The sequence below is a fragment of the Callithrix jacchus genome, chromosome 9 (assembly GCF_049354715.1).
Source record: "Callithrix jacchus isolate 240 chromosome 9, calJac240_pri, whole genome shotgun sequence".
NCBI classification, from domain to species: domain Eukaryota; kingdom Metazoa; phylum Chordata; class Mammalia; order Primates; family Cebidae; genus Callithrix; species Callithrix jacchus.
This window is the reverse complement of record NC_133510.1, coordinates 17,975,527-18,000,981: the sequence shown is the minus strand read 5'-3', so window position 1 is coordinate 18,000,981 and position 25,455 is coordinate 17,975,527. Positions and strand designations below refer to the sequence as shown.

Here is a 25,455-nt window from a genome sequence, read left to right as displayed (position 1 = left end):
CAGAGCATATAATTATGAGTACAAAACATACTGGTTTAGATCTCTGGATTTTGATGTTTGGCCACATATCAGCTATGCAACTGTAGGTAAATCTACCAATTTCTCCTTACCTGTAAAAATATATTTGGCAGGAGGTCAACAATTTTTTAGGTAAATGAATGATTGTTTCATGCTGTGAAATGTATTATGGAGCTCAAAAGTGTAAAGGCTGTTTTTATCCACCCTCTGATCCCACCAGCTTTCCTACTAATTTATTTATGGTTTTATTTTTACTTTGGTTTACAACCATTAGATTCAGACTCTCCTAGAGAAAGAATCTAAGTTATTAGGCTTCAAAACCCAGTAATCACTGATAAAAATCATTTAAATGAGAAACCAAATAAACTTTTATCTGAGGAATGTGAACCTGCTCTAACTGACCTGGCTCAGAGAGCCCTTGAAATGAGACAGCAGTCATGTCCCACTCACCTGCCTTGAGCTAAGTAACCACCTCCTGAAGCTGCCTGCTGTATGGATTCTAGACCAACTAACACAAGTAGTTATAATCTAACAGTGCCACATGCTGAACACCATAGCTCATACTCTGTAACTCAACCATGTACAGCCAATCACTAACCAATGTTATTTGTATAAACCAATGAGAATTCCTGACAAACAACTTTGTATCAGCTCATGCCTTGTTCCCCCTTTTGCCTTTAAAAACCTGCTTGGAAACAAAACAAAACAGAACAAAAAAGCCAAACGGAGCTCATATCCAAGGTTACTTGGAGTACATGGAGGGTTATGGAACCTTCTTTATAAATACCCCATCCCACTCTGTTTCCCAACTTGCATTTCTTGTGACCTCACATGGCTCTGGTGTGGACTGGCTCCAGGCAAAATTATAAAGCAAGCCCTTTAGATTCCTCCTCCACCTCTCACTGCTCCCAGAAAAACTGCACTAGACAGAAAACCTGGGTCTGGTCCTGCTGTTGCCATTTACTCTCTGACGCTTGGCCTATTTGTGGCTGTCCCATAAAATGGCATGACAGTATCTACCTCACAAGGCTGTGGTGAAAACGAGAAAATATATGAGGAGTACTTGATCAACTTCAGGTCAGCATACAGCACTTCTTAGATCCAGATGTCCCCTTGGAAAAACGGACTCTTTTTCCAAGGGTTACCAGACACTCCCTGGTAAAAATTACTGACAGTGAGCAGCTCCGGCTGGCTAGTTCACCACTGTCCCTTTGGTTAAAGGATAATTTTGTGCTGGGCGTGGTGGCTCAAGCCTGTAATCCCAGCACTTTGGGAGGCCGAGGCTGGTGGATAATGAGGTCAAGAGATCGAGACCATCCTGGTCAACATGGTGAAACCCCGTCTCTTATTAAAAATACAAAAAATTAGCTGGGCATGGTGGTGCGTGCCTGTGATTGCAGCTATTTGGGAGGCTGAGGCAGGAGAATTGCCTGAACCCAGGAGTAAGAGGTTGCGGTGAGCTGAGATCGCGCCACTACACTCCAGCCTGGGTAACAAGAGCAAAACTCCACCTCAAAAAAAAAAAAAGGATAATTTTGAAATAAAGGTAAAAGTTGCAACTCAAACAGATGCAAAAGAAGAGCACATGCCAAAAATGTTATTTAATTTTTTAGTGAGGAATGTCCAAGTAGAATCCAAAGATCAAAATTACTGAAGTAAATGTGCTAATAGAAGCAAAACTGGGGAAGGGAAGTAGGCTGACTCTGCACTAAGACACGGTTTACACATCTATGGACAAGAATTACTTTGCTCTGCTATCAGTTACCTACAGCTTACAGAGTTTTAAGATAGCTCCCATAGAATCAAAATCAGCCAGGAAAGAAATGCCTTAGTCCAGAGTCTAGCCTCCAGACAATGCAGTTTTCCACTGAACTACAATGGAATTTCCCCTACACTTCCATTTCCAACTCCTATTTATGGACTGTCTAGCCCCAGAAAAGATATGTTTTTCCCCAACCACATGCTATAAAGCTGTCACTTCTCTTCTCTTGTTTTTTATTCGATTTCTTCAATTATAAAATGTGGAGGTGAGACTAGATAATCTCAATGACCTTACGACTCCTTAATTTGAATTTGTTACTTCTGCTTCCACCCAATTCCCCCTGCACCCCCTACCCCCGATAAATCATTCATCATTACTCGATAAATCATCATTACTCGACCATCCAGGTCCTTATCAGTGAGGTACAGCTAGTTTTAATTTTGTGCCAAGGTGCTAATGGGAAATGTTTTATTAATATGATACTTTATCCTCAACATCTACTTCAGTTACCATCCCAAAACATCACTTTCCTGAAACTACAACCCGATTCAGCTTTAAACACCTGCTGTTAAAAAGGCCCAGACATCTGCCAGCAAAGACCCTTGCCTTGTAAGACTACCCTTCTGACCCCTGGCCCAGCCTGAGAGAGAGGATAGCCACTGCTGGTAAACTGGGGGTGGAGATAAATGAAAATACAGAAAAGTAGCCAGCCACATGGTCTTCTTTGATCCCAGATGTAGGGGAGAGAGGAAATTTAAGGCTTTAATTATTATACAACACTGGGCATCCTAATTATCAAACTGAGCATATTATAACAAGATTTTATTATAGAATTGAAATAATTACCTGAACAAGACCAGACAATTTGGGGAATGATGGAGTTTTCATCTAAGTGTAAGGAAAGACTTCCCACCTCATTCATTCATTTATTCAACAGACGCCTGGCACTGTTTTAGGTGTTGGGGACATAGCAGTGAATATGACAGATAAAAAGTCCTGCTTCTAGTGCCTTATATTCTCATAGAGAGATTTTATTTCATTTTTTTAAAGAGATGGGGTTTCACTATGTTGCCCAGGCTGGTCTCAAACTCCTGGGCTCAAGTTATCCTCGCACCGCAGCCTCCCAAAGTGCTGGGATTACAGGCGCGAGCCACAGCACCCGGCCTAGCACAGAGATTTTAAAGGAAAGCCTAGTGATAAAACATAAAGTCCTGGCCAGGTGCGGTGGCTCATGCCTGTAATCCCAGCACTTTGGGAGGCCGAGCCAGGCAGATCACCTGAGGTCAGGAGTTCAAGACCAGCCTGGCCAACATGGTGAAACCCCGTCTCTACTAAAAATACAAACATTAGCTGGGTGCGGTGGCACATGCTTGTAATCCCAGCTACTTGGGAGGCTGAGACGGGGGATCGCTGGAACCTGGGAGGCAGAGGCTGAGATCATGTCACTGCACTCCAGCCTGGGCAAAATAGAACAAGACTCTATCACAAAAAAACAAAACAAAACAAAAGACAAAAACAAAAAATAGTTTGTACTTTGACCACGTGAGGAATGGTTTTGTTTAATATGCTGATATAGTTTCAACGTGTGTCCCCTCCAAATCTCATGGGAAATGTGATCCCTAATGTTAGAAGTGGGGCCTGCTTGGAGGTATTTGGGCCATGGGTGAGGACGCCTCACGAATGGCTTTGTGCCTTACCAGTGGTAACGAGTTTCATGTTTAAAGGAGCCTGGCACCATCCCCACTTCTTGCTCTTTCTCTTGCCATGTGACACACTGGCTCCCCTTTCCTTCTGCCATGAGTAAAAGCTTCTTGAGGCCTCACCAGAAGCCAAGCAGACACTAGTGCCATGCTTGTAGAGCATGCAAAACAGCGAGCCAAATAAACCCCTTTATTAATTACCCAACTTCAGGTATTCTTTTGTGGCAATACAAAATGGACTTGCACACATGCTATCATACACTATTGCTATCATATACTTTTACTTGTCAGCCCATACAATCCCACTTGTGCTCTGGATTCTGGCCCTTCTGTTCCCTCTAGGGCCAGGCGCCCCAAGCACCACAAGTTATGCCCTTCCTCTCTGCCAACATCACCATATGCTTGCATTAGGGTACTGAAAGACTTCCCCCCATCAAGATGGCCTTAAAGCTCCCCTCAGCCTGACTGTACTTCGGACAGGCTTCTTCCTAACTCTATTAGGCCATTCTTGTATTGCTATAAAAAAAATCTGAGCTTAGGTAACTTATAAAGAAAGAAAGTTTAATTGGCTCATAGTTCTTCAGGCTGTACAGGAAGCATAACATGGGCATCTGCTTCTGGGGAGGCTTCAGGAAGCTTCTAGTCATGGCAATAGGTGAAAGGAAAGCAAGCATCTCACATAGCAGGAGTAGGAGCAAGGGATGAGGAGAGGTGCCTAACACTTTTAAACGATGAGATCTTGCTAGAACTCACTGTCTTGAGGATTGTACCAAGAAGATGGACTAAACCATTCATGAGAAATCTACCCCAGGATCCAATCACATCCCACTAAGCCCCAACTCCAACACTGGAGATGACATTTCAACATGAGATTTGGGTGAGGACATCCAAACTACATCTCTAACATTAGACCCCAACTTCCCTCAGAGCATTTTGTTCAGAAAACTTAAAATTACAAATTATTTCTGTTCCCCTTTGAGACATACATCTTTCCTTAGCCTTCTTGGTTTTTTTTTTTTTTTTTCGAGATGGAGTTTCGCTCGTTACCCAGGCTGGAGTGCAGTGGCGCGATCTTGGCTCACTGCAACCTCTGCCTCCTGAGTTCAGGCAATTCTCCTGCCTCAGCCTCCTGAGTAGGAGGGTTACCAGCACGCACCACCATGCCCAGCTAATTTTTTGTATTTTTAATGAGATGAGGTTTCACCTTGTTGACCACGATGGTCTCGATCTCTTGACCTCGTGATCCACCCGCCTCGGCCTCCCAAAGTACTGGGATTACAGGCTTGAGCCACCACGCCCGGCCTCCTTAGCCTTCTTACAACCCAGGAATGTCTTTCTCAAGGACCCAGGGGAACCATTCTCTGAAATGTCATGACAAAAGGAAATAGCACCCCTTTCTTCCATGTTCTGTGGGATGTGCCTAACTTTGGTGGGCATCTTGCTCCACGCTGCAGGACTACTTCCTAAGGATGTTTACTCTTCCTTTGGATAAAGCCAATCAGCAAAGACAAATGACCCGTGAACCCCTCACCCTGGCCCTTACGGGATTCAGATGGCCTCTTGTCCCCAGTGCTTTTACACTATCTCACTCAGCCCTCGAAAACTCCACCACCCTCTGCTTCCATGAAGTTGAGTTCCAACTTTGTTCTAGTCTCTCTCCTCTATTGCAAATAGCCCGTTTCCTTCTCTCACAAGAATCTTTTCAAGTTAAAGTGTCTCCTTACATCATTCTGTCTTGGATTTTCCTTCACAGGAAAGGTTTCTTCAAATATGCCCTCCATTCCACTACATCTCCCATTCACTCCTTGATCTTCTAGAGTGTGACTCTGGGAATGTCTTCCTCCTGAGCATTCTTAAATCCTTCCTGGAATAAGGTATCAGTTTTGTAGCCAGATAGATCCAGGTTGGAAAACCAATTCAGCTACTTACTCAGTGGCAATTTACCTTCTGCAAGTCCCTGTTTCCATCATTTAGAAAATAGGAATCCCTCCCTCTCAGGAATGGCAGCTATTTTAAGTCAAGAAACAAATGTATGGACTCAGTCAGGCATGATGCTCCCTACTTAAATGATAATGGCTCATATTTACTTAGTTCTTCGGTGCGCAGGGCTCAGCAGTTTACATGCATGATCTCGTTTAATTTCTCAATACAATCCCATCATATAGTTACTACTATCACCTCCATTTTATAAACAAGAAAACGGAGGCTGACAAAAAGAGGTCAAGTGCCTTGTCCAATCTCATAACTGAGACGCAGTGGAATTCATATTCAAAGCCAAATCTGTACGGAATTCACCTGCTCTATGTCACCTCCATGGTAAAGGTTAAACTCACCTGTGCCCCTCCCAACTCACTGGCTCTGTCTCCCACTCATAACCGCCCACTCACTCATGACCCACTGCAATTGCTTGTGCTGTTCTCTTCACAACATGAATGCTTGCTTCCTCCTAACCCTCCTCCACAAACATTTCAGCAGGTTAACATCAAGTTGTAGCTTTAAAAATCCATTTTCTATGGAGTTTTTCCTGATCCTTTCAGAGACTCTTCTTTCTCTTCTCAGAGATCTTTGCATATATTCCCATATATGCTTCCATCACAGAATTTATTTTTATTCTTATGATGAAGAGTGTGCGATGATCTTAAGGCCTAGCAAAGCTGAGGGATATACACAGGAGGGCCAAGGAAGAACATGAAAGGAATTTAAAATAGAATCAGAAGGTAAATAGATTTGCTTAATCACAGAGGTTTAATGATAAATGTATGTGCATGAGGAATGAAAACATGATAACGGGATGGGTTTACAGTCTTGCAGGCTCAAATCAACTGTGACAATCAGGTAATGTGCAACCTGAATCCTGAGAAGCGTATGGCTTCAAGTCTCCATGGGGACAGCCCCTATAAATGGAGATTCAGCTCATCCCTCCTTATGAAGAGAGGATATGAGTGACCCAGATCTTATGCCCAGCTCCTAGTTCCTGGTTATATGCAATTTCCATACACTGAGAGGGTGATACCCACTAGCTTAGGATGGCCAAATTGTTTCCTTAGTCAGTGCTATGGTTTGAATGTTTGTGTCCTCCAAAATTCATGCTGAATTTAGTCCCCAATGCAACAGTATTAAGGGGGGGGTGGTCTTTAGGAGGTGATTAGATTATGAGGGCTTGCTTTCATATATGGGACTGGTGCTCTTATAAAGAGGCTGAAGAGAGTGCCCTAGTCCCTTTTTGCCCTTCTACCCATGTCCACCGTATGAGGACACAGCCTGAAGGCACCATCTTAGAAGTAGAAAGCACAGCCCTCACCAACCACCAAACCCACTGGCACCTTGATCTTGAACTTTCCAGCCTCCAGAGCTGTGAGAAATATACCTCTGCTATTTACAGATTACCCATGCTAACGTATTTTGTTAAACAAACAGGAGGTATAAACTAATAAAGTTAGAATAAGGTCTTCAAGCTCTTAAAGACTTAAAATTAAGTATAGAGAATGTAGAGATTCAAACCCTAGCATGCATTTAAACATTCAAGCTGGCATGAGTCCTATTATTGAGACTTAATTGCTTTCAAAGAATATGTGGCAATTTTCAATTCATGCAAATCACTATAAAAGTAGAACACAGAATGAGGGCTTAAGACGAAAGAAGGGCAAGATCACCAAGTATCAGATCAAGGTTCCCAGTCGTAGCCACGAGCACAGGATGTTGGCACTACATGAGCCATTCTATATACAGATTTCCACAGAAATAAATCTAGGGCAGGGAAGCACAAGTCATTACACCTGCCAGGGGAGGCTTAACAGGAGGGTTTAGGAATAAAATCAGGGCTAAAGCAGAGCTAGTCCATTCCTCAGTTCTCTCAGGTCCCTATTTTCTAAGCATGGGCATTCTGACTCAATTTTAACTTTGAATTTAGGAGATAACACAGCATTTGTTCCTCGCTCATTAAAAAAAAAAAAAAAACCCAATTACCTCTTTTTGCTCTAGCTATACTCAACCTGGGTTGACTAATGTTCACTGTAGAGCTAGAAAACTAAACCCATCTTGTTTCTAGGAAAAGACAATGAACTGTAAAGTTTGCAGAGATCTTGGATTATTCAAAAGGACATAATGGAATCCATCTGCACCTACAGCAGCATCAATTCCCTCATCCTACTCACCTGAAAGTCATCAATTCTTTTACCACAGTTCTTTTTTTTTTTCGATTCCTCAAGGCCTTAGAAATAGAAATTCCAATTGATCCAGCAATCCCATTACTGGGTATATATCCAAAGGACTATAACTCGTTCTACTATAAGGACACATGCACATGAATGTTCATTGCAGCACTGTTTACATTAGCAAAGACCTGGAACCAACCCAAATGCCCATCGATAATAGACTGGATTGGGAAAATGTGGCACATTACCAGAGTTCTATAAGCCAGTTTGCAAACCAAATTCAAAACCCACGCTTGCCACCGTATCAGCATATTCTCCATTATAAATGTAAGAGACCCTTTAGTGTAAGATAAACTGAAGTGTCTGACCACCAGTTATCCTGCCTGATCTTTCAAAACCACAAAAGAGACATCACAGAAATGGCCTCAGCTCTCCAGACACAGCTGGTCTGAAAAAGTATGAGAGCTGCTGACTTCCACGTGTTCCCTAAGCACTGTTTTCTCGTATTCTCTACACTTTCGCTTTTAGGTAGCATTCAGGGGACAACCTGGCTGCTGCTTGTCAATATGGTCCATAGGTTTTCAAAAGTAGATACGGTATAATATTATCACTTTATTTTGCATCTTCCCTAGCAGCAAATGCACAGGAACATGAGATGAGGTCTGAGAACTGACTACCGGATGTGGCAGCACGGACACTGGGTGCCTTGAAAAGAGGTTTAGGAGAGAAATGGGAATAAAAGTCTGACTGGAATAGGTTAAGGAAAGGGTGAGAAAACTGGCAACAGTTTCGTCAGGATGTTAGGAGGGGTTAGGATGTGAAGGGACACAACAGCAAAGTAGCTAGAAGGGTGATGGGAGGAACAGAGGCTTTGACAGAGGAGCTATTAGGCATTTTTGCCTGTTGATGGGAATGATCCAGCAGAGAAAGAAACATTGTTAATGATGGGCAGGTGTGGAGAAGCCGCCCCCTGGAGTAGGGCAGCTGGATGAGTTTCAGTGCTAGCAGAGGGCTTGGCCTCCCAAAGTGCTGGGATTACAGGCATAAGCCACCACTCCCAGCCAAGTCAAAGATATTTAACCCACAAAAGGAAGAAGTGAACTAAGAAGCAAGGAAAGAAAAGGCAACCACAAATCCAAGTCTGTATTAGCCTGACTCCCTTCCCCAGTAGCATGATAATGTTGATTTAATAATGAGTAACATGAAACACAGGAGAATCTGACTGCCTCTTATGTATGTGCCAAGCAAGTGATTTCTCCAAAATTAAACTCAATGGTTTTAAATTGGAAAAAGTGAAGGACTGCAGATTTAATCTCCCAACACATTTTTCTTACTGGCGTTAATCTATTTCTGCTTCTTCCTTGAGCTAATGGCATAATACTAGGATAGGTGGAGTCTAGTCCTTCACACACCCTATAACCCTAAGGGAGAACATTAAGAACAAGTGTGTGGAGTTAGCTTTTTCAGAAGTCGCACAAAAGGAGCACTCTACTTACCAATAGGCAAAACGTGGTTATGGGGTACGGGAGGAATAATCTGTGAGTCACAGCATAGATGTACTTCACCAGCTCAAAGAGGAGGTACCGATTTGGCCTACAAAAAGACAGTTCTTTCAGCTGCATACTTCTCAAAAATTTTCCTTTATAACAAAATAGCATTTTTCTCATAAAAAAGGAAACATATATTTACTGTACTAAATACAGATTAGCACAAAGAAAAATCACCCATAATCCCATTATGAAAGACAATATATTTGATCTATATCCTTCTCATCCCCTTACATGCACACATTATTTTGTTTTTATAAACACACAATCCATTCTATGCTGTAATGACTTTTCATTTAACACCATATCACAATTGTCTTTCCACATCATTCAATATATTGTTCCATGTTTCATGACTGCACAGTTACAATCCATGTAATCCCAATTATTTTATCAGTTGCCAGTTGAGACATCTGCTATTAAAATTTTTTTATAAAATAATGCTTTATTGAACATTCTTATAATAAATATTTGTACTTATCATGATTATGCATTTAGAATATATTTGTAGAAGTGGAACTGGCTCAATGTAGACTTTGAAATTTTAAGGCTTTTACTGAATACTTCTAAACTGCTTTTCAAAATGGTTCTATCAATTTATAGAAAATGTTAGAATGCCCCCTCCATCCAAAATGAGATGTCATAATAAAACAAAAATTTTGCCAATCTGTTATGTTAAAAGTATCATATGTTTTAATTATTATGTTTTTAATATGAGAGGTTATTTCTTCATGTATTTTTGGTCATTTATATATTTATCCTTTCTTTCCTCCTGGAGTCCCTGTCTATACAAATAATTTGTAAGAATTCTCTATATTTTAGTGATATTGTTGGAAATACCTTTTATTGATTGTATTTTACCTTTAGTGTTATTTACAGTGTTTTGTGCACATAAAATTTTAATAGTTTAATTCAACCAAAACTACTGATTTTCTTTATGGCTTGGTTTCATATTTAGAAAATTCCTCTGCAGTGACATAAATTTCCACATATTTTGTCTAAAGCTTATTAAAAAAATTTTTTTACTATAAAGTTCCTTCTGTGACATATTTTTGTACATGACATAAGATAAACATGTAATCATATTTTTCCCAAAATGTAAGCCAATTGCTTCAATGCTATTTACAGAATCATTTACTCTACTGAATCTTTCCCTATACCAAAACGTCACCTTTATCACATACTATGTCCTTACATACAATGGGAGTGTTTCTGGACTTTCTGCTCTATTTCATTAATCTGAATAGTTCTGTACAATTTTAACCTAGCATTAATAAGTGCCATTGCTTATAATATATTTTGGTATTTCTTCACCCATCTCCTAATTCACTTGTGTTTCATGAAATAAAATCTATGACAACCAAGAGCTGAGTGAAGTTAATTCAGTGAGAACCTCATTATCATGACATACTTTTTTTTTTTTTTTTGAGACAGAGTGGGTCTGTCGGCAGACGCCAGGCTGGAGTGCAGTGGCGCAGTCTCGGCTCACTGCAACCTCTGCCCCCCCGCATTCTAACAATTCTCCTGCTTCAGCCTCCGGAGTAGCTGGGACTACAGGCGTGCGCCACCACACCCGCACATTTTTTTGTATTTTTAGTGGAGACAGGGTTTCACTGTGTTGGCCAGGATGGTCTCAATCTCTTCACCTCGTGATCCGCCCGTCTCGGCCTCCTAAAGTGCTGGGATTACAGGCGTGAGCCACCGCGCCCAGCCTATTCTGACATACTTTACTAAAAAACAAGAAACTGGGCGGACGCGGTGCCTCAAGCCTGTAATCCCAGCACTTTGGGAGGCCGAGGCGGGTGGATCACGAGGTCAAGAGATCGAGACCATCCTGGTCAACATGGTGAAACCCCATCTCTACTAAAAATACAAAAAAGTAGCTGGGCATGGTGGCGCATGCCTGTAATCCCAGCTACGCAGGAGGCTGAGGCAGGAGAATTGCCTGAACCCAGGAGGCGGAGGTTGCGGTGAGCCGAGATCGCGCCATTGCACTCCAGCCTGGGTAACAAAAGCGGAACTCCATCTCAAAAAAAAAACAAACAAGAAACTGTCAGCTAGGGAAAATATCAGACAAAGGTTTTAAAGTACATTTCTACAAATTCCAAAAGGATTTGTAAGGATCATTACAGAGCATATAATACATGCTACGCCAAGAACAACTTGAATTTTTACGATGACTAACAAAACTAGTACGTACCATGGACGGGCACAGTGGTTCACGCCTATAGTCCCAGCACTTTGGGAGACCGAGGTGGGTGGATCACAACGTCAAGAGATCGAGACCATCATGGTCAACATGGTGAAACCCCGTCTCTACTAAAAATACAAAAAATTAGTTGGGCATGGTGGCGCGTGCCTGTAATCCCAGCTGCTCAGGAGGCCGAGGCAGGAGAATTGCCTGAACCCAGGAGGCGGAGGTTGCGGTGAGCCGAGATCGCCGCGCCATTGCACTCCAGCCTGGGTAACCAGAGCGAAACTCCGTCTCAAAAAAAAAAAAAACAAAACTGGTACTATGGGTAAACTAATTAATTCTACATAATAGGTTTCCTCTTCAGCTGTTCTGAAGCACTTTGTTTTCCATTAAGTGCAACTGAAAGACTAGTTTAAGTGCCCTTGCTCAAAGAGAAAGATACATTGAAGCCTGCATCCCTCCCAGCTTAGATTTCATGGCCCAGCATTAGTTACTTCCTCTGCAAATATCCTCAGCAAAACCTTGTCTCCCAGGCCTGTAACCACTAAAATTGCCAGGCAAAATCCTTACTCTTGTTAACCCAAACATCTGCCTTCTCTGAGCCTGAAACCCCAGAAGGACAAAACTATAGAAGAAATGGAATTGAGCGAATTGACTTCTCCTTATAGTTTTTCTCAGTAATTTCAAATAAAACACGCCGTTCGGCTTGGCAGCCCTACATGTTCTCCTAGGAAAAGCTCTTTGCTATTCTCCCAGGGGATACTTTGTATCTTCTCTGTCTTCAGCTTTTCCGCACACCTTTTTTGACCCACTCCATCCTGCCTTTTAGCTAACCTCAAATTGTAACAGGAAAAGATACTCCCTTTTTTTAATTTCTTTTTTTCTTTTTTCTTTTTTTTTGAGATGGAGTTTCGCTCTTGTTACCCAGGCTGGAGTGCAATGGCGCGGCGATCTCGGCTCACCGCAACCTCTGCCTCCTGGGTTCAGGCAATTCTCCTGCCTCGGCCTCCTGAGTAGCTGGGACTGCAGGCACGCGCCACCATACCCAGCTAATTTTTTGTATGTAGTAGAGATGGGGTTTCACCATGTTGACCAGGATGGTCTCGATCTCTCGACCTCATGACCCACCTGCCTCGGCCTCCCAAAGTGCTGGGATTAGAGGGGTGAGCCACCGAGCCCGGCTGGATACTCCCTTCAATTCTCACATTCAAACCTACCTGCATCTGCATATATCCTGAATTATTTTCCTCATTAAATTGAAGAAAATGTTGTCTTTTTGCAAAAGTCAAACCCTCATTTGCACTCTGTATCCAACTCCTCTCAATTCCTAAAGGACTCTGCTCCTTTCTTGGTGTCCCCATCTCCTGAGTCATCAACTCTTATCTCTTTCCTGGACCATTCTTAGCAACTTATAAACAAGATGTACAATCTTCCAAATCCAGGTGGTATCTCCCTTGACAAGACTCATGTTTCACAGCCTTCTCTTTTTTACCCCTTTCCTTTGCTTCCTTTTACAAACTTCTCCAAATAGTTACCTAACTGTTGCCTCCACTTCTTATCCTGCCATTCAAATCTCACTGCAATCCGATCACCCTTTGCCCAATGTTCAAATGAGGTTATTAAGGTCACTAAGGTGCCCATGAATCTCCATGCTGCCACCCACTCAACCTCCTGGCTGCACCCAATTATTCATTAAAGTGGATTTCAGGTTCCCTCAAATTCTGACTTAATGCAAGCAATATCTGATATTATAAAAGTGCAACAAATAAATCTGTTAGTAACTAATTTAGATATTGATTCCTTCATTATAATAGCACAATTTTAAATTCAAAAACTAAGCACTTACCCAACAGAAGTAAAGGTCTTCCCTCTGGCATCAGGGTCCTTAACTGCATTAATAATTCCTTTGGATACATCTGAGACCTATAAAAAATTATAATGTATGTTGAAGTAATACTTGAAAAGGAGAGGGCCGGGCGCAGTGGCTCACCCCTGTAATCCCAGCACTTTGGGAGGCTGAGGTGGGTGGATCATGAGGTCAAGAGATCGAGACCATCCTGGTCAACATGGTGAAACCCCGTCTTACCAAAAATACAAAAAATTAGCTGGGCATGGTGGTGCACGCCTGTAGTCCCAGCTACTTGGGAGGCTGAGGCAGGAGAATCGCCTGAACCCAGGAGGCATTGGTTGCGGTGAGCTGAGATCGGGCCATTGGACTCCAGCCTGGGTAACAAGAGCGAAACTCCATCTCAAAAAAAATAAAGAAAAGGAGATAGAATGAGAGACAGAGAGACAGGAAGAAAGGAAAGAAGGGAAAAAGGAAGGAAGGAGGAAGAAAGGAAGAAGGCCACACTGATCTTAACAAAGAAAATGTGACAAAGTTAAAATAATGGCATTATCTATTCGCAGAAAGCTTCTTGAAGAATGAGCCTTCTCAAGAGCTCAAATAATACCTGCTATCCACGTATTTTCCACAGTAGGAAAATACTTCCCTTCAGATAGCTTGAGGCTTTTCTGACTTGTCTTTGCCCACAGCTTGCTAAACTCGTCTCTTACCACTCCTCCCAACTCTCTTATTAACCGTCACAAATTATTAAGCTGTATCACATGGAATTGCTAATATTCTGCCATTTCGGTTTTCAAAAACAATAGTAGTAATAGTGATTTTGGCCCCCAGGGGACATTGACAACCCCTCTGGAGACATTTTCAGTTGTCCTAACTGGAGGGTGCTATGAATGGCATCTAGTGGCTAGAGGCCAGGAATGCTGCCAAACATTCTTCAACAGCCCCCATAACGAAGAATTATCTGGCTGAAAATGTCAATACTGCCACTACTGAGAAAACCTGGTTCAACTGAACATGGAATCCAACATGCCCTTTCACCTCTGGGCCCCTGTACCTACTGTTCCCTCTGCATGCAATACTCTTCCCCAACTCCCTGCATCAGACTACATTCAGTCATCTTTAAGGTTTTAGCCTACATGCCCCTCTTTCTGAGAGAAGAGAGGGATACTGACTAACCATGTTGAAGTTGCACAAGCTAACAGTTTTCTCTGATTGACAGACCAAGGATATATTTTTTCATTAAGGAAGAATACATACTTGAAAAATGATTAAGCAATGTTTCCTCTCTTCCAAAGATGTCCTATGGCTTTATGATAATGGCTTCTGGAAACGCTTCTCTCACTGCTGTTTCTCTAACAGCCTAAACAACAACCAACAAACCTGTTTTGAGTTTTGAGACAAGTGAATAAAGCTTCCATTCTTTCCACTATTAAGACAGGTCTTGTATTTCAAAGGTGATATTTTCCTCCAGATAAAGGTCTTCATGTGATTCATAAAACTCAGTTACACAGAACTTTTAAAAAACATAATCCACAAAAGTGTCCTGCACCTTACAGCTTTGGCTGGGTTTCTTCCCATATTTTATTTTAAGGGAAGCTTACATTGAAGGAAAAAAATCAAATGTATCATTCAGAAATATTGTTTACTATATTTGTTTGCATGTATGGTGTCCTCAATCTTCTGAACAATACATCATCTGAGTAATAATTTCAACACATTGAGTCAATTCCATGTCATCAGTGGGAGAGGAAACTTGTGTGTTCATTGACCCAGGTGACCCAGGGGTCACTGTGGCTGACATCGTTTTTTTTAGTTTGAGCTGAGATTGTGGCATTGCACTCCAGCCTGAGCAACAGATCGAGACTCCTTCTCAATAAATAAATAAATAAATAAACAAACAAATGACCAAGTACTGAAAAGCTACCAGAAGAAAAGGGAAACAGAAGAATCTTATCTTAGTAAATCATTATTAGACCAATTTCAGCTATTACACAGTGAATATTTTTGGAACTGGAAATAGGGATGGTACTGAAACAATCCTCCCATGTTTTCCTCTAGCTTTTTCTCAATAAGAATATATTTTAGGCCAGACTTGGTAGCTCACATCTGTAATCCCAGCACTTTGGGAGGCTGAGGTGGGTGGGTCATTTGAGGTCAGGAGTTCAAGACCAGCCTGGCCAACATGGTGAAACCCTGCCTCTACCAAAAATACAAAAATTAGCTGGGCATGGTGGTGGGTGCCTGTAATCTCAGCTACTCAGGAAGCTGAGGCAGGACAATCCCTTGAACCCAGGAGGTGGAGGTTGCAGTGAGCAGAGATAGTACCACTGCACTCCAGCCTGGGCAACAGAACAAGACTCCATTTCAAAAAACAAACAAACAAACAAAAGGAATATATTTTAAAACCCAACTCTGAATTGGGTCCAATATACATTTTATAGTCAATAAGTTAATTTACTTCATTTTCACACTTGGGATCAAAACAAGTATGAAAAGGTCTATATTTAAAGCAACATTGTACATAGGGAGAGTCTGTAAAATTATGCATTATAAAGTAGAATAAAAAAAGAATGGTAAGCAGATTTCAACTGAGAATTTCATCAAGTGTAGCCGCAAAGAGGATTCAAAAACTAATCACCTGTGGGAAGGTGACAGGGAGGGGAAGGAGTTGAGGAATAATTTATGATAACAGCATCAACGCACAGCCCTGCCCCGTGATGCTTTTCACTCTTGAGCAAATCTGCAAACACTTGAAGTCAGAGTTTGAATTGTGTGTGTGTGTCTATGTGAATTTTTTTTTAGCAGTTTCTTTGAAAAAAAAAGAGGAAAATAAAACATGTCGTGTTTTTCCTCCCTTTTCTCATTTTATTTCGTGTGAAGTTGAAAACATCGGAAAATCACAGTCTCGTAATGGAAATCCATTGTTCTCTAAGGTATCTACAGTGTTCCAACCATTTTAGTAGAACATACCAGAGAGTAATCCCCTGAGAAACTCTTGCAGAATATTGGTTTTTCTCACATATTAGAACATTTGGAGTTCCAATTAATTAGAAAAATAAAATCAAATTTTATCCTTATCCGTTCAGTCTTCCTTCAGATACCCCCAAATTTCTGATTTCTACCCACCTATAACTATGTCTAATTTCGAACCTACTTTCCAGAGAAAAGGTCTAGAGGGTGGGGTAAGAGGATTTCATTTCCTGAAATCTCTGTTTTAACTTCTCTAAGCTGAGGATTCTCAGGAAAGGAAGATATTGTAGAATTTGATCCAAAATGCTCACCGCTCAGATGAAAAGAAACCTCAAGCCAGAGCTCTGGCCTGGGCAGATGGAGGAGGGGGCAGGGCAGATAAGCAGACCCTGTGCTTCTGATGCCTCCTCGCCTCTTGTCTGTCTTCCAGGCCCTGGCTGACTTGGTGCATTCACACATCCAGTCAAACGAGCTGTGCTCCAAGCAGCTGACACTGAGCTGTCCGCTCTGTGTCAATCCTGTCTGCAGGGAGACTAAATCCTTCTTCACCAACCAGCAGCTGTGACCCCCGCCAGTGGACCCTGTGGCATTAGGTAAATGCCCAACCTCTCGATACCCCCAACATGGAGAGGATGTTGTTTAGAGATCAAGGAAGGAAGTCACCCTTCCTTGATATATATACAGCCTTTGGGCACAAATTGTGTGCTTTCTTGAGGATTGGACTCTATTGATAGACTTCTATTTTTATATAACTATACAGTAAGCATTTATGTTTTCTCTCTCTAGGTATAAGTTACTAGTTTGGAATGTCCACTAGGACCTTTAATGAGTAAGTTAAAAATTTATCTTATGAGACACACCTGTTTTAAATACAGATTTTGGCTTTATTGCCCCAAACCCTCCTGAAAGGGTACAGAGAGCCCCCTTCGTGAGCTGTCAGTGTGAATGATTTCTGTTTAGTCTTGTGCATATAGTTGCTGTTTTTTGAATGAACATAGTTGAGTGTTTGAAATGAATTTGAAAAAGAAATGTTACTTAACCTTTCCCCAATCCCATGGGTTACAGAAAGCTAGGGAGGCAATGTGGTTACCTACAACGGCTGCTTTTGCCAGTGAGGCCACCATTCATTGGTCATCTTGGTATTTGTGTGTGAATCTTACTTTCCTTGATGTAAAAAGGAATCAAGTATGCATTTCAGAAGTGCCCTGAGAGTCCCCATATACCCAACGCTAATAAATGTATAGAAGTACAGTGTCCATCATACGTGCCTTGGTGGGAGTCCGTGGTGCCACAGGCAAGGGGCTCCCGCTGCTTCTGGTGTCCAGGGACAGCACTGCTGGAAAGGCCAACAATGAGCTTCCCCCTGGAGCTCCTCCTGGGACCTCGTGAGCCTTTCCACCTGGCGGCTTCTCTATCATAGTCGAATGCCTTCTTTCTGCACACTTGTTTTAAGAATTCTTTTATAAAGTCAACAGTGCTTTGTAACCTTGAATGCTTCCATAACTTATGATTTTTTATTATAAAAATTATATAGCCATATAGTGGGACATGTGAAGAATACAGAAAAGTAACTACTTTAATGCAATAACTATTATAATATTGTATTTCACACCAGTCCTTTCCTGTAGATATTTTTAATGGCATTGAAACCTTGGATTTGTGAGTGAAAAGTGTTTCTAAAAATGCAGAAACAATGTCAGATCAGAATCTGATCTTCTATATTTGTATTTAAATGGATTCAAGATTCCTGGTGGTTCTATGAAGAATTTGTAATGGTCACTTTCTCTTTCCTCCATGCCCTGAAACTTTGTTCTTCAAAAGAGCATTTCTTTGATTTTTTTGTTAAGCAAGTTTTTAAAGTAGAAATATTAGAATATTCATAAACCTTTTATATTGAGAACTGGCTGTTAGTAAATATTACAATATCATTAAGGTTTGAACTAAGTTTGATTCATGCTGTCTGTTCAATCAAAACTGATCTAAATTAACCAAAATTATTAAATGTGAGGAACTTTTTTAATACAGGGAAAGAAACGTAGCATCCACTGGAGTTAATAGTTTTCCTACATCGATGACAGCCCTCATGAGTAGCATCTACATTTTAAAATTTCAAATAGGCTTTTCCGTTAGTTGATTGGGTTTCTAGAGAAAGATACAAGGCATGGTCAATTGTTTAGGGGTTTCCTCTAGCCTTTTCCATCACCTTTTGGGGGGTTAGGTTCATAGCAGGCTTTGAGTGACTCTCCCACCATGAAGTGAATTCTCTGGGTTAGTGGCCTGGTGCTAAAAGGCAGGTTATTTTTGGAGCCACTCCCACTCCTTTAGGAAACTTCCCAAGGGTCTTCTTCAATTCTTCAGTGACTTTAGAGGTGAAACAGTGTTTTTATAGAGATGATGCAGAAAACTCCAATTCAGGAGCCCTTGCAAGCATATCCGAAGCACTTATGTGCTCAGGAAACTTCTGAATTGATAGTCCTGGGCTGTCTGGAATAATATCCTTGATACTGAGTTGGGACCAGACCAGCTTTTATAGTGACAGACAAAGAGGCATTTATTGAGACCAGTGCCTGTGGCATTTGTTGCTCTAAGCAGTGTTACCTTTGACTGTTAGTAACCATGGATGGGTAACAGTCATAAGCTAGGCTAGCATTTAGTAGGACAAAATATTTTTAGAGCTTTGAGAATTGTCATCCTGTTGGTCAACTTTGAAATACAAATGTTTGTCCTGGTAATTAGCAATGAACTGCTGGCAGTTTCTTCAAGCTGTGTATGCACAGATCTGACCTTTAATTGATGAATCAACTTCTACAGAAACTTTGCAGGGACGGTGTTGATGAGGCAGTTTAGCTTGTCAGGGTGATGATAAGGCCCAGGCCTCTGCATGTGCAGTGCTCTTTTTAAGAATACACATTCTTAAACTACTTAACTTTCTAAAAATCAAAATAAATTTTTGCACTCAAAACTTGCTTTATATCAGGAGAAATGAACTCATTGTGGTTTGGGTTTGTTTTTATTTTTATTTTTGTTTTTGATGGAATCTTGATATCTCACAGGCTGGAGTGCAGTGGTGCAATCTCAGCTCACTGCTAACTGCACCTCCTGGGCTCAAATTATTCCCACCTCAGCCTCTCAAGTGCTGGGACTACAGGAGTGCATCATTATGCCTGGCTACTTTTCTGTATTTTTTGTAGAGATAGGGTTTTGCCGTGTTGTCCAGGCTGATCTTGGACTCCTGGGCTCAAGGGATCCTCCTGCCTCAGTCGCCTAAATTGTGGGGATTACAGGTATGAGCCTCTGCAGTTGGCCCTGAACTCATTATTGAAACCCCTTTAAATGTGAGGCTGCGTGTAATGCCTTACATGTGTCATCCCAATACTTTGGGTGGCTGAGGTTGGAGAATTGCTTGAGCCCAGCAGTTTGAGGTTGCAGTGAGGTGTGATTGCATCCCTGCACTCCAGCCCAGGAAGACCCTGGCCCAAAATTAAAAAAAAAAAAAAAGAAATACTGGAGATTGGGTCATTTATAAAGGAAAAAGGTTTAATTGATTCAGTTCGGCATGTCTAGGGAGGCCTCAGGAAATTCACAATCATAGCAGAAGGGGAAGCAGTCATGTCTTACATGGCAGCAGGGGAGAGCAAGCAAAGTGGGGAAGAGCCCCTTATTTATAAAACCTCAGATCTTGTGAGAACTCACTTACACAAGAACAGCATAGGGGGAACTGTCTCCATGTTCCAATCCCCTCCTACCAGGTCCTTCTTTGAACATGTAGGGATTATGGGGATTATAATTTGAGATGAGATTTGGGTGGGGACACAGAACCAATCACAAGTCATTCCACCCTGCCCTTCCCAAATCTCACCTCATTTTCACATTTCAAAACCAATCACGCCTTCTCAACAGTTCCCCAAAGTCACTCCACCATTAACTCACTCCACCATTAACTCAAAAGTCCCCCAACGTCTTAACTCATTCCACATTAACCCAAAAGTCCAAGTACAAAGTCTCATCTGAGACAAGGCAAATCCCTTCTGTTTGTGAAGTTGTAAAATTAAAAGCAAGTTAGTTACTTCCAAGATACCATGAGAATATAGACATTGGGTAAATGTTCCCATTCCAAATGGGAGAAATTGGCCAAAGTACAGGGTCTACAGGCCCCATGCACCACTGCACTCCCCTGTGCAAGTCTTAAACCCAGCAGGGCACTCATTAAATCTTAAAGCCATGGAGTAATCTCCTTTGACTCCATGTCCCACATCCAGGTCATGCTGATGCAAGAGGTAAGCTAATCTTTCTTATAAATTGGGTACTTAATTAGAGAAACCATAACTTAAGGCATGGAAAAGAGATCCTTTGCTCAATCTGAAGCCACTGTGTTTGTCCAAGGTATATTATTACTCACAAAGGGTGAGAGATTATGCTGCAGCCACACCCCAAGTGGAGTGAGCAGCAAGACCTGCCTTTGCTCAGAGTGTAGATGAGCGGGGCACTTGCATTCCTGGGGGCTCTGCTTGCTATGTGAGTTCCTCTCGATGCAGCAAAGGACCACCTTGCACAGTGACAGTTGGAGGGCACAATTTAAAGCTGGCAGCCGTAAGAAGGCAAATGTCTGCGTGTGTGCCCGGGGGCATGTGAAGGCGCAGGTGCATCAGCCAGGAGCCTCTGATGCACCTCTAACCTTCTCACCTCTAAGCTTCTCCCCTAGAACCCAACTCTTCAGTGGATACTGTGCTGGTATCCAACCCTTCAGCGGATACTGTGTTGAAGAGCTGGATGTCCCCACCATCCTGGGCCTTTATAGAACTGATTTTGGACTAAAACCAGGTCTTTCACGTACCTGCTCAGGGTCCCATCCTCCCGCACTCACCTGATACAGCAGGGATGACTTCAGCAGGACTTGGCTGCTAATGTGTGGGAAGCTTATTATATTCTTCTTCCCCTTAGTGTCCACAATGGGGAGTGAAGTAACCCTGGTGTTCTAAGAAGGAGAAATTGCATACATTACAAAAGCCTTTGGCAAGAAAATGTCCACAGGGGTCGTTTCTTCTAGCCCCCCCAACCCCCATCAAGAATGAGCCTAGGCCAGGTGCAGTGGCTCAAGCCTTTAATCCCAGCACTTTGGGAGGCTGAGGCGGGTGGATCACGAGGTCGGCAGATCGAGACCATCCTGGTCAACATGGTGAAACCCCGTCTCTACTAAAAATTACAAAAAATTAGCTGGGCACGGTGGCATGTGCCTGTAATCCCAGCTACTCAGGAGGCTGAGGCAGGAGAATTGCCTTAACCCAGGAGGCAGAGGTTGCGGTGAGCTGAGATTGCGCCATTTGCACTCCAGCCTGGGTAACAAGAGCAAAACTCCATCTCAAAAAAAAAAAAAAAGAATGAGCCTAACCCAAATCTGGACATAATGCTATTCTTAAAGTTCTTGGCGAGAAAAGCAGATTCCAGAGCAGCAGAGTCAACAACTACCTGGGCTCTGGGTTTGAGTCCCTGCTGTACTCCTTACTAGCTGTAGGCTTTCATCAGGTCACATTGACTCTTTCTCTAAACCTCAATTATTTCATCACTACCATAGGAACAAAAATGGGGCACCTCATAAGGCTTTTGTGAGGTAAATGAGTCCATCTCTGTGGAGTATTCTGTAAGTGGTGGCCATTATCATTATTACTGCAATATCTTCCCACCCAAACACAGGGAAGTCCTTCCTGTTATATCATACAAATCTTCCTCAGTGCAACTTAAGCTTCCGTTTCCTATATGACTACATTATTGATTTGACCGACTCTCTTGGATCCCTGCCCTCAGGCACTGATTGATTGACTGACTAATCAGGAGAGAGGTCACAATAGCTACAATTTAGAAGCAACCTAAGTGTCCATGAACAGATGAGTGAAGAAATGTGATATTTAAACACAATGGAATACCTGTTCAGTCATAAAAAGGAATGAGATCCTGTCATTTGCGACAGTATGGTTAGAACTGGGGATCATTATGTTAAGTGAAATAAGCTAGGCACAGAAAGAGAAACATCACACATTCTCACTTATTTGTGGTATCTAAAAAATCAAAACAATTGGATTAATGGAGATAGGGATTAAAAGGATGATTATCAGAGGCTGGGAAGGGTAGTAGTGGGGGGAGAGGTGGGGATGGTTAATGGGTACAAAAACGCAGACTGAATAAGACCTCATGTTTGATAGCACAACAGGGTGACTATAATCAATAGTAATTTAATTGTATTTTATTGTAGGTAACACAAAGGATAAATGCTTGAGGGGGTGGAGACCCTATTCTCCATGATGTGATTATTACACATTGCATGTCTATATCAAAACATCTCATGTACCCCATAAATATGTGCACCTACTATGTATCCACAAAAATTAAAATAAAAACATTTTTAAAAATCATGTGGAGACGGGGCATGGTGATGTGGATAGAGTGCTGTCATCATGTTATCATGCATGTTGTGATAAACTGGCCAGACCTGCCTGTTCAAAGCCACCCTTGCTATCCTACTCTCCTCCTTGTCTCCTAGGGAAAAGAAGCTGACCAGCACTCCCTACCTTATGAAGGGCTTGGGTCATTCTGGAGTGCTTGATATTGGAAGGCAGCTTCTGGACTTGAACCGAAAGTTTACCTTCAAGCTGGATCAAGTGGAAGGAAACAGGAACGGTGCTTGGTATGGCGTCATCCCAAGCTGCACATTTTTGTTTCATTACAATGAACACACTATGCTTAAAGCCAGCTCTCCTGACCCCTAAGCTAGGAAGAGCCAAGGGAGGCTCCAATAAGCACTGAATGAATGTGTGAATGTATGATTATCCAAACAGATGACCGTTCCCAAAGTGTTCATCCTGGATGGGCTTGGCCTATGGTTTTCATGCTTTAAAAATAATCAGTATGGCCTTTTTTTCCCAATAAAATCTTAACTAGAGACCCTGGATATGGTAAGGAGCAACAGTTGAACTGCTCTTGCACTTTAGGAAAGAAAATGCCCATTGCCTTGCTTGGAAATCTTTTCACCCTGAGTGTGGCTCTGAAGGTGTCATGGTGGAACCTACCAGAACACAGGCACCCAGCCTGGACACCAGTGACCTGATCAGAAGAGACTTCCCACTTAGAAAGGGTGAGGAGAAGAAAATAAAATACTAGAGCAGTGTGTCCCAGAGGGTGGCAAGCACACTGCAGAGGAAGGTGACATAATGTGTGCAGTACACAGATAAACAGTTACCTGGCTGGGCGCAGTGCCTCAAGCCTGTAATCCCAGCTTTGAGAGGCCCAGGCGGGCAGATCATGAGGTGAAGAGATTGAGACCATCCTGGCCAACATGGTGAAAGTCGGTCTCTACTACAAATACAAAAATTAGCTGGGCATAATGACACAAACCTTTAGTCCCAGCTACTTGGGAGGCTTTGGCAGGAAGAATTGCTTTGAACCCCGGAGGTGGAGATTGCAGTGAGCCGAGATCGCACCACTGCACTCCAGCCTGGTGACAGAGCAAGATTCTGTCTAAAAAAAAAAAAAAAAAAAAAAAAAAGAGTTGGCTGGGTGTGGTGGCTCATGCCTGTAATCCCAGGACTTTGGGAAGCCAAGGTGGGTGGATCACGAGGTCAAGAAATTGAGACTATCCAGGCCAACATGGTGTAACCCCGTCTTTACTAAAAAATACAAAAAATTAGCTGGGCATGGTGGCGCACACCTGTTGTTCCAGCTACTTGAACCCTGGAGGCAGAGGTTGCAGTGAGCCGAGATCCTGCCACTGCACTCCAGCCTGGTGCCTGGTGACAGAGTGAGACTCTGTCTCAAAAAAAAAAAAAAAAAAAAAGCAAGCTATCTACTGGGTATGCATTTTCTGTAATATCCATTTGAAAAACTGTAACGAGCACATTGAACCTATAACATGGTGGTTATTATTTAGGATGACATTAAAATTTAAGTTAAAAAATATAAGACCACACATGGTATCTCACTCCTGTAATTTTAGTGCTTTGAGAGGCTGAGGTGGGATGATCACTTGAGGCCAGGATTTTCAAGTTATCCTGAACTATGATCATGCCACTGTACCCCGGCCTGAACAACAGATAGAGACCCTGTCTCTATAAAAAAGTAATAAAGCAGAGTGTGAGGACTATGTAGACATGGCAAAAATTGTGAGGCTGGCACTCAAATGACAAGTTTAGCAGCAACAGGCTGCATATTGAATCGAAGCTCTGGTCTTTGAGCCAAACCAGGGGTTCTCCTTCTTTCAGACCTTCCCTGTGGAATGGAAGGTTGTTTATCCAAGGCTGAGACACAGCTGGTGCCATACCCGCTTCTATGAAAATTTGACCTCATTGAAATAACAACTGGGTACAACACTTAATACCATCCAGCACAGCTAAGTCCTGCACAGAGCAGTAACGATGAGGACTGTTTAGGACAGTCAATCTTGACGTCCTGGAATGGGGAGGTAGTCTGAGGGAGAGAGGGTTGCATAGAGCATGGGGCATGGTCTCAGACCATGTTAATTCACTAATGCGCTATATTTAGGATTTCACTAGTGAATGGAAAATGATATCTGAGCAAATATTGTATTGCAAATCTCACTGAGTCTCAATTTCTCATCAAATAGGTTTGCGGGGATGAAAATAAGCATCTTCAATAACAGGCTGACATTGAGGATGCCATAGGGAGACTGGACAGATAAATGAAAGGCACATTAACAGAATATAACCCAAACTAAATACGAAACAAAGGGCATGAACAGTGAGGACCAACAAAGAAGGAAAAGATCACTGTGAATACAGTCAGCCGAGAAGGATGGTGGAAGAAGGGATGCTTTCCTGAATGGGTGAGGCTTAGTCTTGGCTTGAACTGAGAGGACAGGCAGAGAGCATGCTTGCTCAGTGAGACAGCACCATCCAGGCACGCTCCAGGGCTCTTCACTGCTCATGCTGGGTTAGCAGGAACAGGGGTTGATTGCAGGTGTGGAAAGCACTGAAAGACTAAGACACTTGGTCTTTATCCTGTGGGCAACAGTGGACCACTGACAATTCGTACAGCTGAGAGTTACATGTGCACAGCAGTACTTCAGAAAGACCCCATGGGCAGCAATGTGATAAAATAATGCTCATGGGTATGGACTCTGAAATCACACTCTTCCATTTTGATTCCTGGCTCTGCTACTCATTGTTTGTACCTGGGAAAGTTATTAGCCTCTCCTCATGCAATGTGGGGATAATATTGGTGCAATCTCAAAATGTTGGGAGGATTAAGGGAGTTCAT

General features: G+C 42.3%; 1 protein-coding gene across 50 annotated transcripts in view; it reads right to left on the bottom strand.

The window, feature by feature from the left end:
* The window catches only part of LOC108590228 (uncharacterized), a 118,263-nt gene that overhangs the window by 69,299 nt on the left and 23,509 nt on the right, over nt 1–25,455 (bottom strand). For 37 of the 50 annotated variants that reach the window (XR_013522580.1, XR_013522576.1, XR_013522575.1 and 34 more), the window contains 5 exons: nt 22,755–22,835; nt 21,056–21,166; nt 14,479–14,581; nt 13,222–13,298; nt 9,131–9,227 (listed from right to left, as the gene is read on the bottom strand). The gene's annotated coding sequence lies outside the window, so the exon portion shown is untranslated. The other 13 variants (XM_078338518.1, XM_078338522.1, XM_078338523.1 and 10 more) reach the window with 8 other exon arrangements.